The 13,117-nt window shown below is 37.7% G+C and overlaps 1 protein-coding gene across 4 annotated transcripts in view; it reads left to right on the top strand.

Moving 5' to 3' along the window:
- Positions 1-13,117, top strand: part of LOC150078095 (teneurin-m-like) — a 287,032-nt gene that overhangs the window by 182,029 nt on the left and 91,886 nt on the right. The gene's annotated exons all lie outside the window — the stretch shown is intronic.

The raw sequence follows: 13,117 nt of genomic DNA, 5'->3' as shown, positions 1-13,117 counted from the left end.
AGCATCAAATTGGGATACCATCAGTGAAATGGGCTAAAAAGATAATTTATTTTAAAAGTAAACAGTCGTGGAAAACCGGACCATTTTAGCTGTCAAATCAATTAATAATATTTAGTCTAGGTATTTAGTAACTATTTTAATCTTTATTTGTAAATTAATTTGCAGTATTGTTATTTAATTTTTCTTTCACAAATCATAATGAGCCCACACGGTTAAAACTTTACTAAAATGTATCAGCTACCAGATACAAAAAAATACAAATTTGTTTATATTAACAAATACAGAGTGTACTAAAAGTTTGGGCATAAAGAACCTTAGCTGATCTCAAGTTTCCCTTTAAAATTCTCTCTGGGAATTATGATTCTCTGGAACTCTTGCAACTTATCGACTTCCATATCCTTACTAGGCCAACAAGAAGACACAAGTAGACCATCCGTAGCCATCTATCCAAGAGTGATATTACCAAATACAATTTTGAGAACAGGCTCTTCTCAACTGGATTCTGTTTGCGTCCACTGTAAATAGAAACACTGACTTCAAATTAATATGGAAGAACATTAGACAGCTTTCTGGCAAGTTTCCGACTATTCCTTCCACAATCATGCCTGACCAATCTGAAATAACTTATCCCATTAGTTAGACATGATTTCTCTTCAAATCCATGTTTCGCTTTTCGTATAATTCCATTCATGTCCAGATTTGTAAACTAGAGAGACATTTGGACATCTCCAATCTATTGGGATTTCACTTGGGTCCAGGGATGAATCCATTATATAATATATAGCGGTTTAAATCTATTCTACTCTTCCCTTTAATATCACCGGATAAATCGCATCAGCTCATCGTGCCATTTTCCCATTTCAAGTGTGATAATTTCTCTTCTACCCCATTTACAATGATCACACAGACATCTAGTTTCCGATAACTATTATCTGGGCCGTAGTACTCACTCTATCAAGACTTAAAGGACATTCACGAGTAATTCATGAAGTAAAATTCATTTAGCTCATTATCCACCTGTTTACGATTATTAGTGATACTACCAAAGCTATCTTGTTGTGGGCCAGTATGGTTCAGTTCCTTCCTTCCTTTCAGTGCGCATATATCTGGTGGAGAGACATTTGCATATCTTCAAGTTATTGTGTTTTCACTTTGGATCTAAGGTTGTATCCTTTGCATCCAAAATGAAATTCTTTAGTAAACCCTTTTGGGAAGCTGCGAGTCCAGATCGAATAAGAAAAGACGCCTATTGTTCTAAAGAAGTAATTAAGATCAGATCGCTGTTATTTTTTTCTTTTCCGTTCTATTTCCCCCCCCCCCCCAAGAAGCACCGACTAAGAATAATTACTAATTGTTTCTTGTGAATTGAGTAATAATTTTCTTGCCGGCAGGATCAAGTCCTGTTTTCAGAACTATCCAAATTTCGAAATCATTCTCTTTTAATTTGAGAATAATAGTAAGTAAACGGGTGAACCAAGGGTTGGTATGAGTTGAAATAGTAATCGTTTTTGAAACTGCATGCGATGAGATTAAAGCTAACCCATAAAGGAAGACAGACCATTGCGTTCATTATCGATAAAAAATGTAAAGTCTTTCAGGGAAAAGAAAGATTAATTTTAAAGCCCGAGATTCGAATTTTGTATTTACCAGTAGGAAATATTTTGACGCAATTCTTTACGATAAAAGATGTTAAGGAATAGATATCAGAAAAAAAAAATTAGAAGCTCGAATTAAGTAAGGAAATTTTACCAGATGAAAAATTTACAAAGAGTAAATTACAAGTTTAGAATCATAAAACTAATACTAGGAAGATTTAGTAAATCTGAATTGTGTTTAGCAGTGATCTAAGTCTCCAAAGAGTATTGTTATTAAAATGGCTAAATAGTAGTTGTAGTAGCATGTGATTCAAGAAAGCAAGTGTATGAGCTTATTCAGCATCAGCCAAAAAAAATACAATAAAATAATTCACACCATTCCCTCCAAATGCCTGTCCAGTTCCTCCTTAAATTTATTCAACCTGTCAACTTCCACAACGACAGATGGAAGTTTGTTCTAGCAATTAACCACCCGCTGGCTAAAGGCAAATTTCCGCACATCTATTCTACATCTGTCTTTTCTTAATTTGAATTTATGTCCCCTTAGGTTCGTAATCTGAACAAGTGGAAGGATCCCATCAGAATTCAGCGTGCTCAATCCATTCAAGGTCTTATACACCTCAATCAGATCACCGCGCAGGTGCCTAGTCTCCAGCCACTGCAATTTGCAGAACTTAAGCCTCTCTTGATAAGAGGATCCCTTCATTCCCCTCACCAATCTTGTTGCCCTTCTCTGTACACGCTCAAGTAAATCTACATCCTTCCTAAAATGAGGCCTCCAGACCTGTACGCAGTACTCAAGGCGCGCGGCCTGACCATTGCCTTATACAAAGGGACAAAAACCTCCTTTTTCCTGCTAGTAAAATTCCTATATATCATTGACAAAACCCCATGACCTGCCCTGGCAGCCTGTCTGCATTGTTCAGAAAACTTCATATCTGACTGCACAATTACCCCCAGGTCTTTTTCATTTTCTACCACCTTAAGTGTAGTACCACACAGTTGGTACGTTTCTCTGGGGTTACTTCTGCCCATATGGAGCACTTTGCATTTGTCAAGGTTAAATTTAATGAAAAGAAGGTTAAAGGTTAAACTTAATGAAAGTTTAACCTTTAACCGGTCTCCGAAGCCCTCATCTCACGATTCAATACATCCTTAAATGCGTTACACCGATTCCGTTGTACGCATCGACTATCTGGTCATAGGCCCCCGAGAACAACATCAAGGCCTTCTTAGGAGTAGAATACTGGCTCCTGAGATGGCTAAACAAGATCGCCGGGAAACCGTTTACCATCTCAAGAGCGGTCTTGTCTGCCAATCTGGACATCACACCCTGGAAGTATATCATCACAACCAGAAACATCTTAACTGTGGCAAAGCTACTAATGGAGAGAATAAATGCGCCGAAAGTGGGAAACGTGATCACTCGCCCTCGGATGATATGACCGAGAATAAACAGAAGAACCAAGTCTCAAGTGCCAACTGACTCAATTGGACTCTCTGGGGAGATTTTTCCCAGCAAATACTGTGAATTATTTTAATAATTTAAATATAGATCCAGAGAAACTATGTACAGACAAAATGTATAGGACAGAAATATTTGGTAATGTGTACCGGCAGGTACAAATATAATAAGAAGACTAATTTAATAATTTATATAATAATATTTAGCATTTAACAACCATTCGCAATTAATCCATTAACACATACTCTGTGTTTTTTCATCTCCAAGTATTGTAAATAAGTTCATGTAAATATGCTTGTAAATACTGATATAATGTAACCACACCCTCTAGCCACGTGCTGTCTATGGGTGTCTCGTAAGAGAAATAAACAGATCATAATAATAATAATAATAAATTTCAGTTTCCACTTCTTAGCCCATCTGCCCAAATTATCTAGATCCTGTTGCAGTAGTACACTGCCATTACTGTCATTAACAACCCTGCCAACCTTTGTATCATCTGCAAACTTCGACACTAAGTCTGATATACCTTCATCATTTAAATATACAAAACAACAGAGGACCCAACACCCAACCCTGTGGGACTCCACTAATAACATTAGTCCACGAAGAGCAGCACCCATTGATTACCACCCTCTGTCTTCTCCCACTTAACCATCCTTTTATCCATTGTAGCAACTTACCCTTAATGCCATACCTCTCCAATTTGTACAGTAGTCTTCCAAGCGCAACAGTGTCAAAAGCTTTCCTGAAATCCAAATATATGATATCAAAATTATTTTTTGCATCCTGTTCCTTTGTAACCACATCATAATACCCTATCAAATTTGTCAGACAAGGCTTTCCCTTAACAAACCCATGCTGTGTCTGAATTATTGCTGCAGTCTTGTCTAGATGATCCTGCAATGCATCTTTAACCAGTGACTCCATTATTTTACCCGGAACAGAAATTAAGCTAACTGGTCTGTAATTACTCGTGTCACCCTTCGATCCCCCTTTGTGAATTGGGGATACATTTGCACATCTCCAGTCCATGGGAACCTCCCCTGAGTCCAAGGATGCTCTCATAATTATGGCTAAGGGTTTGCTTAGTTGCTTTGCCGCCTCCTTTAACATAACTGGATAGATCCCATCACCCCAGGTGCCTTTCTTATGTTTAACTTCAACAATTTCTCCTCCACTTTGCTCTCAGTTATTACAAAATCAATCATTAAGCACCCTGTTACAATTTGATAACCTTCTGCCATTTCCTTCCCTTAATAATTCCTCATGTGTGAATGTAGATGCAAAATACTCATTCAGTCTGTTTGCTATCTGAGCAGGATCATCAACAGCCGAACCATCGATATCCAGTGGACCAATCAGATTCATCCCCTTCCTATAAGTAAAGAAATCCTTGCTGTTTTTCTTAGCATCTTTTGCCAAAGATTTCTCGTAATCTGCCTTCGCCTGCCGAACGTCCTTTGTGACCAGATTACTGACTAGCTTATATCTGCCATAGGTTTCTGAGTCGCTTGATAATTTATATGCATCCCATGCATATTTCTTCTCTGTCATGAGTCTCATTAGTTCATTTGATAACCATTTAGGCCTAAACCTTGAACAATATTTCTTAATACGTATGAAACTTTTGGTAGCTTCCACGATTAATTCCTTGTTGCTTCCCACTTAGAATTTGCTGTTGGTAACATCGTCAGTTGATCCCACTGTACAGAATTTAAAAACTGTCGGAGACCACTGTACTCGCCTTTACGGAAGCAAAAACCCTTTCCTTTACCCCTGATGGTAATTAAATCTTTAAGTAAATCCCACGTCAGTACACTGTGATCACTGCCACCTAGTGGTTCGTTTATCTGCAAATTCTTAATACACGAATGATCACTGCTGATAACCAGATCAAGAGTATTACTTTCTCTGGTTGCCTCTCGAACATGCTGCTGCAGAAAACAATCATCCAATAAATCCACAAAACGTCTGACTAGTGTGTGAGTGCCCAACCCACAAGTTCCAGTCAATATCTGGGAAGTTAAAATCCCCCATTATAAGACATTCCGATTTACTGGCCCACTCTATTTCCCTGTACAATTGTTCATTGTACTCATTCAAGTCATTCGGCCTATAACACACTCCTACTCTTATTTTTGCTTTCGCAGTGCTTATGTCACACCAAACTGACTCAACAGTGCACTGTTCATCTATATCAACTGGGTGCACTTCTTTTGATTTTATGTTTTTCTTAATTAACAGCATAACTCCTCCTCCCTTCCTATCCTGTCTATCATTTCTGTACACATTGTACTCCCCAAATTCCACTTCGGCATTCCTTATATCTGTGTGACATCACGTCTCTGCTGTCCCTACAATATTCGCCTTTGATGTCTTGACCAACACTTCAAATTTAGTAGAAATCTTTATTGCGATAATAATGATACAATTCGATAGATTGCAATGTTGCCCTTCACGGCCACCAGGCCAGGGGTTAACAGTAATAATACAATATAAATAGGGAACATTGATATATAAAACATAGGAAATGCATATGCGGAAGTACAATTCCAAACTCCAAGTATCATACAGTCATTTACAATACAATATATACAGAAGATATGGGCGGAAACGGATAATTTCATATGCATATAGTAGTATAAACAGGCAACGTTCTTTGCACTGAACAGAAGTAGTTAGTCCATCATTACTAACTGTCATACTGAAGAGTTAGTATACCGTCTTCACATCAGGTGGTGTTGATGGCTTGCAGCATTAAGACGAGCTTCGAGGAGAAGGATCAGGGACAGGGAAGTACAATTCAAGGGTGCGACGTCTGTATTCCCTGTCAGAAGCGAACTTGTTAAGGTCAGCATCCAAGGACTGGGCACACGAAAGTAGCTGAAAAGGCAGAAACCTATCTGATAGGTGGAGACGGCTGTGATGTGGGCATAGAGTTGGAGTCGCTCTGAGGGAAGACTGAGGGATTCTCCATGAGCACAGGTCCCAGAATGATGGTGCCGAAATCTCGCCAACCATCATTTTGATAGTCGTGGTAAGACGTTTCACCCTAATCAGCGTGGGGAGCCTGTGAATTTGAATTAAGCTGGCCATTTCAGTTGTCCTGAGCTGAGGAGGCAGTTTGTGTTTGTTTATGGCCCATTTTAAGAGCCAATACTCAGCAGAAAAAAGTGGCCTGATTGTGCTAGTTGCAGCTGATGCCCATATCTCTGCAGCGTATAAAAGCGGAGAGTATACAGTGGTTTTATATATTTTCTAGTAGTTGTGACTTCATTTATATAATGTAGATGCTGTTTGGCAATCCATCGGAGTCGAGCTGCCAGGGTGAGGAGCTTGTCTATGTGGTAACTGAAGCAGAGCTTAGGATCAAACACAACCCCGAGATCAGTATGCTTATTGACGATGGGAATTGGAGAATTACACAGAATGGGCTGAATATAAGAAGGTGTTTTCTTTAAAGAGAATATCATAAATTCAGATTCTCTGGGTTTATTTTTAATCCGAACTGGTTGAGGTAGTTTTCAATTTCCGTCAGTGTATTATTAATTGATCCTGTTATCATGAGAAGATCATCGTATGGAGAAATCGGTGTGAGGAGCTTTATATCATCTGCATAACATAAGATATCATACCTGGACTCAACAAGTGGAGAGATAAGTGCTGTGAACAAGAGCCCAGATAAGACACCACCCTGTGGCACGCCTGAAGAGATACTTCGCTCATATAATGTGCCCATGGACAATAAGCTGGATTATTCTGTTTCGAAGGAGTGACGTGAGGAACTGTAGAGTGTCTCCCTTGATCTGGTAGTGGTCTGAAAGTAGCTTCAGCATTGAAAGAACGTTTATAGAGTCAAAGCTTTATTTACTATACTTCTAGCATTGATATATATGCAAACATACATGCACCTATTCCTAGTTACCCTAACACATCCCATATACCCACCTGTTTCATGATGACTGCCATCAGTCCCTGAAATCCCCAGCACCAATCGCTCCAGGTCGCTACTTATTCTAATAGAAGTTGTGCAAGAATCACCTTCACCTCTGCCTGCAGCTACTTTTAACCTTTTAGTCTGTGAACTACCCCAAGCTAGCAGTTTTCCGACCCACCTAACACTGCCTCGATAGCATCAGCAAATATTCTTGCACCCTTTCTATTTAGTGTATCCCAACCCTTATAAGCAGTCTCTTCTGTTAACAAGTACAGATCACGCTGAAAAATTCTACCCCTTGAGCCTTGCACATTCTTTCCATGGCCGAATTGATTGAAAAGGCTCTCAAAATTATATTCTCCCTCCTATCGTGTCTGGGCAGAATTGCAGACACTTTCAAATTTAACTCTATTTCACGACTTTTTTGCAACATTGATCCTTGTTAAGTAAATCTGCAGATCTCCTACTTTTAATGTCATCGGTGCCAACGTTTACAACAATATCACCTTTTGTGCCCTTAAAAGATGATATCTGCTCTACAACGTCATCAACCTTTGCCCCTGGCAGACATACCCTGGTCCTGTTCCACCTATCCTTTTTACACAATATATTTCCCTTCTCCCTGACAATAGAGTCACAAACAATAACTAGTTCCTTTGGGACCAGCGCATTCTGCCTTAGAGATTGCCACTGTTTTTCCTGATGCCCAGGAGTGAGCTCTGGCGTTGAGTTGGGCAGCTGAGAGCTTGACGGGCCCCTCATATTAATTTCTTCGAGGGCATCTACCCTACACCTCAAGCTCTCATAGACGCCCAGTAGAACTCTGAGTTGATGCCTAATTTCTAGACACTCTCTACACCTGGCACACACAAAGACATCCTCCTTGGCTAGATCATATTCTGTTCCAGAAAGTTCAGCAAATATTGCACAAGTCGCACATTTTTTTTAGGCCGAGATGCGTTGGAGAATTGCCCCCCTCAGTTCTCTCCCGAGTCACAGCACTCCTGCCATTTTGTGCCCGTTGCTTTGCTGCTCTAGTCTGGGCATGATATTTTAAATTAATAAGGTCAATAAATTTAATTAATTAATTGTCAATACTACGCTATCTAATAGAATCTTAAATGCAGTGATGCGTATTACGCTATATAATTATACGTTAGAGCTGCCTAGTTACCACAATTAAAATTTTGAATTCCCTACTACTCTATACAAAAACAATGACTGCAAGATTCGAACGAAATAACGGTTTTACATATATCAAGTAGCAATCTACAAAAACTCTTTATCTAAATTAACAATAAAAATAACCAGCGTAACTGTAAGACTACGTATAAAGTACAATATAAAATAACAGTTAGGTAAATAAAAAGGCAAACACTTATCGCTTTTTCGGAGCCTGTAATTCACAGCTGTAATTTTTAAAGAGAGTCAGCGCCCTGTTTCAAATGATTCAAAGAAGCGAATTTTTTCTGAATCAGAAAAAGAGATCCTTAAATCGTGTTCGATTATTTATAAACGCTGAAGCCTTCTGTTACACCCTGAGCTTTTATACCGATGTCCCTTTGGTTCCAACCGCGCCTATCAATATATCCTCATTCAGTTACTGCTCTCTTTAGTAATTTTTCCCTCTCAAGCGCAAGACCTTATATTTAATGGAATTGGACCATATTGCCACTTCCAGACCATATTTGTGTTGGTTCAAATCATTTGAAACAACATGGCCTGGTTCTGGTCATTAACTGCTCGTCAAACGTTCCGACCGACCCTTGTATTCCTTCGTCAACGCCATTAGGGAAGATTAGAATCAAAAGGCACTCTGGCACCGATCCTGAGGGACACCACTTGCTACTCTAGTCCTCTCTGAAGAATGCCTATATACGACCATCCTCTGTCTCCTGTCTTTCAGCTCCCTCACGCCTGATGGATCCAGGAATCTTCCGTGTAATCCAAATTTTCTCCAATTCATACAATAATCTTTAGCGGAGAACAGTACTCCGTGGCAGCGTAGTCGGCACTTCACCACTCATTTGTTGAGGACTGGATTCGAACTCCTCCCTCCAATGACTGGAAGCATTTCTAAAGTTCTCGATCGAGGATGTGTTTAGCTGGTATCAGGAGAGGGATTATGGCTTTTCCCATGAGTTATTCTGGGTTTTTCGGTCGCGAAGCATGCACATTGGTCCTTGAACGTGCATTTCTACAGACATACAATAATTTAATCAGATTGGCCTAACAACACTTCCATTTCAAGACCTCATGTTTTGCGATTACTTTCGAACTTAATTTTTTTATTCAGGTTGTCCTGAATTGTCGCCTTAACTATAGGCTTCATGATCTTGCCCACTACAAAGGTCAAACTCACCAGTTTATACTTTCTATTGTCTCTTCAGGCCCTTCCTTGTGGATTGAGAACGAGTATGAACTCGTTTCTAGTCCAAAAGGATGGTATCGGAATATAATAATGGCCTCAGTAACGTTAGTAACGCTATAATACTCAAATGTCACAATTTTCGGCATATCTGGATGTATACCATGTACCTGTCGGGCCTTAAGTTCCCTCAGCATCGGTAACTTTTCCGACATACGCTTCTTGGAGATTCTGCGAAGGATCCATCTGTTCTTTGCTGTATTCACACTTCTTCCCATTCGCAGTAGTTTGTCACAAAGATGTTTATAATTATCATACGAATCAGGCTTCCACTAGTTTGAACCTGCACCATGCTTTATTTTCCTCAATTAAATCTTTCAGGTCTGGTGCAATCCACTTTGGTTTCTTTCTTTTGCGCTGGAATACTTCAGCACTGGAATTGAATGCTTTAATACAGAGATAACGAAAGTTTTTGATTTACGTTGCAATTTATTAAAATAAAAATAAAGCCAGTGCAGGAATATTATCAGTATGACCCGTATATAGGTCGGAAAAATTACAGAGCTATTACTGTTTGTATGCGAAGCGAACTCAATTTGGGACTGTTTGTTAAGAATAAATTACAGTCTCATTTAATATACCAATTGTAAACATCACAATGCTCTGCAAACTTCTATCAAATAATTATTCAACATACACGCAGAATGGGAAGTTTGCTAACAGTAAACGCCGTGATCAGCATTCGTATATTGAAAGCAAACTCTTCATAAATGATGCATTGGGCGAGATGCATCTTGGGTTATATGATACCTGTTCGCAAAAATTTCACCACAATCATATTTAGATGATTGTGGTGAAATTTCTTAGATACTTCAAAAACTATATAGATATACTAAACAGTGGAAAAGGTTAGAGTGGAAATACAGTTGAAAAATGAAAAGTGATTAAATGTTAATATAAATAATTTAAAAGTGATTTACACGTTAAAATTTAAATACATGTCAACGATATAAGAGTTAATTTAGCATGCCAACCGATCTAATATTTTCTATTATTTAGCTGTGATACACAATAGAAAATATTAAATGATAAATACGTATTGAGAGATAGATAGATGCCAAACGATAGCAAAGCAGTTTACATGTCAATCAATAGAATAGAAATAGAAGACAACAATAGAAAATAGATTTAAAAATACATGCCAAACAATATAAAAGTAATTTACATCATAACAATAGAAGAGTGATTTACATGTTAACAATAGAATCTTGATTACGTGAATAGAATAGTGATTTACATGTCAAAACAATAAAATTCGCGAAATGTGATTTCGTTATCATTTTCTGGGGACTATTTATAAACAATAAAATGAATTGCGAGGCTTCAGCGTTTGTATACTGTAGAAAAGAGGAACGATTTAACAATACGTCTTATACAATAGAATTTGCAGGAATGCGGTTTCAGTTATCTCCCAGATTTATGTTTAAAGCAATGGGATCAATAATGCGGCAAAGTCTAAGACTGCTTGCAAACAACTGAAATTAATTTGAATGGAAAGTGAGGAGGGCCACTGCAAAAACGCTAGCGATTTGAATGAAACCTGTAAACAACCCGGATGGTTTAAGCTGCAATAGAACGTGTGGAGACCCTGCTTTATCGAGGAGTTATTTCGCATGCAAATGTTACAGTAGCTATTATTTGGATTCGCGTGCAGTGAAAAAAAAAAAAAGCGAGAGACGGGGAAGAACGTTCTGATTTCATCAGAAAGTCTCTCAATTTAAATATCATCTACGACGACCCCCCGCTGTTCCCCCAACGTGCTTGTGTAAGCCAACTTACCTTTCAACTTTCTAAGATTCGGAGTAAATTCATTAAGAAATCGATTTTTAGTATAAAGGAGAAGAAAGGGCCTTTTGAGAGGAAACTTCCGAAGTTTCTGTGAACTTTGTGGTATCTGCTAGTAACAGGATTACAAGCATGAATCAATCAGTTTAGTGAAATTAAAAATAGCCTCCCCAGGACACCGCTCCTTCGGTAATACTTGAGTCTACAACGAGTGTGTGTGTACGTGCAAGAATTTTCCCTCTTTCATACCGTATTTCTGAAACGGCTGCAGCTAAAGATTAACGGAACTTGGCCATAACGAGCAAGCTGGAAGTTATCAGAAAAGCAAGCTGTACGAATTTATTGTGAAGCTTTGTTTTTTTTTTTTTTTTCAGGTTTTTGGAAGAGGACAGTTTCTTTGTGGGAGCGTGTTTTTCTGTGTGAAGTATGAATATTTTTAAAACATAAAACCTCGATATTTAAATGATTTAAACAAAATATAACTACAATTATTGTAATATTTTGTTCAATTCTGCTTGGGGATCTCTCCAATATTTTAAATGCTCAAAAATATCTAACGCTAGATATCTGAATAGTCTAGCAATGGAAGTTAAGGTGTTCAAATATCCAAAAATACCCAAAACTGCAAACGTTTAAATATTATTATTATTGCAATCCTTTTTTGCATGTTTCTGTCTTTGAAATTACTGGGGAGAAGAAAACTTAGTGGTATCCTAAGGATTAGTGTTCGTGGATTGAGTTATTGATCTTTTTCGATACCTTGGATCTTTGGAGAATTTGTCGAAATCAGAGTTCAGTTATTGGACCAGGCTAAGCATATTAAAACTCTTAAAATCTAAAAGATGTATGTTTAGATAACTTTAAAATCTTAAAAACTAAAGCTTAAATAATTTCAAAATCTCGCAAATGTTCGAATATAAAATAATTACAAAAAATCTCAAAGAATCCCCGAAAAATCTTAAAAACTACGAATATTTAAATATAAAGAAATCTCTCAAAATTGCAAATGTTTAAATATAAAAAAAAACCATCTACCAAAGTAAAAATAATTAAATATAAAAAAATCCTACTTCAAATATATAAGAATTCAATAATCAGTGTGATCTTCAAGAACGGTATATTTGTTTTATTTCTAAGAATTCTTGGAGCATAATTTCCTTAATAAGAACAGAACATTGAACGTTCATCTCCTCTGTTATACCTTCACAATGATTTACCTTGGTACTAAGCAGTTGTCTATTGTGAAGTAGAGTGGCAAAAATCGAAGTTAGCTTATCTTGTCACGAGATTCGACTCAAAATGATGGAAATTGCTCTTTAGATGAGCGCGAATACAGTGTTTTTCCACTGCAAGGGTGCCTTAAATGACATAAGCTGAGAATCGCAGCGAATGGACAATATGTAGGACGAACCAGTTGTCACGTAAGCATTATAACATGTCACCACCAGGACGGCGATAAACTTTATCCTCATCAGAAGCATCAATTTTTCGCTAATAGGGCATCGTGTTATTTCCTTTTTAAAACAGTTTCTGCTGCTAAATTGGAGTAGAATTGATCAAAATGTTTATTGAATTAAGTGAGCTTTATTGGTTAAACTTATTCGTATACGCCGCTGGACTGTTGAGAGTGGAATCTCTGAGGAGATCACCAATAATCGCTACAGTTCAAGAATTGAAGCAGATTTTTTTCGTTAGTGATGGCATACACTATTGATATTAAGAAGTTATCCAGCTCTCAAAACGTTAGACATTTCATATCTCCTTTAAGAATGGTAGTTAGAGAAAAATACATATTATTCACATAAAAAAAGTATAAAACGAATTTTAGCACCTAATATAAAGATATGGTCCTTAGATTCAGTAAAACCGCACTAAGCTACACTGGCTACGTTTCAGGATCAACT

The sequence above is a fragment of the Mastigoproctus giganteus genome, chromosome 11 (assembly GCF_048544385.1).
Source record: "Mastigoproctus giganteus isolate SK-2022 chromosome 11, ASM4854438v1, whole genome shotgun sequence".
In the NCBI taxonomy this organism is placed as follows: Eukaryota; Metazoa; Arthropoda; class Arachnida; order Uropygi; family Thelyphonidae; genus Mastigoproctus; species Mastigoproctus giganteus.
This window is presented reverse-complemented; position numbering and strand designations above follow the sequence as displayed.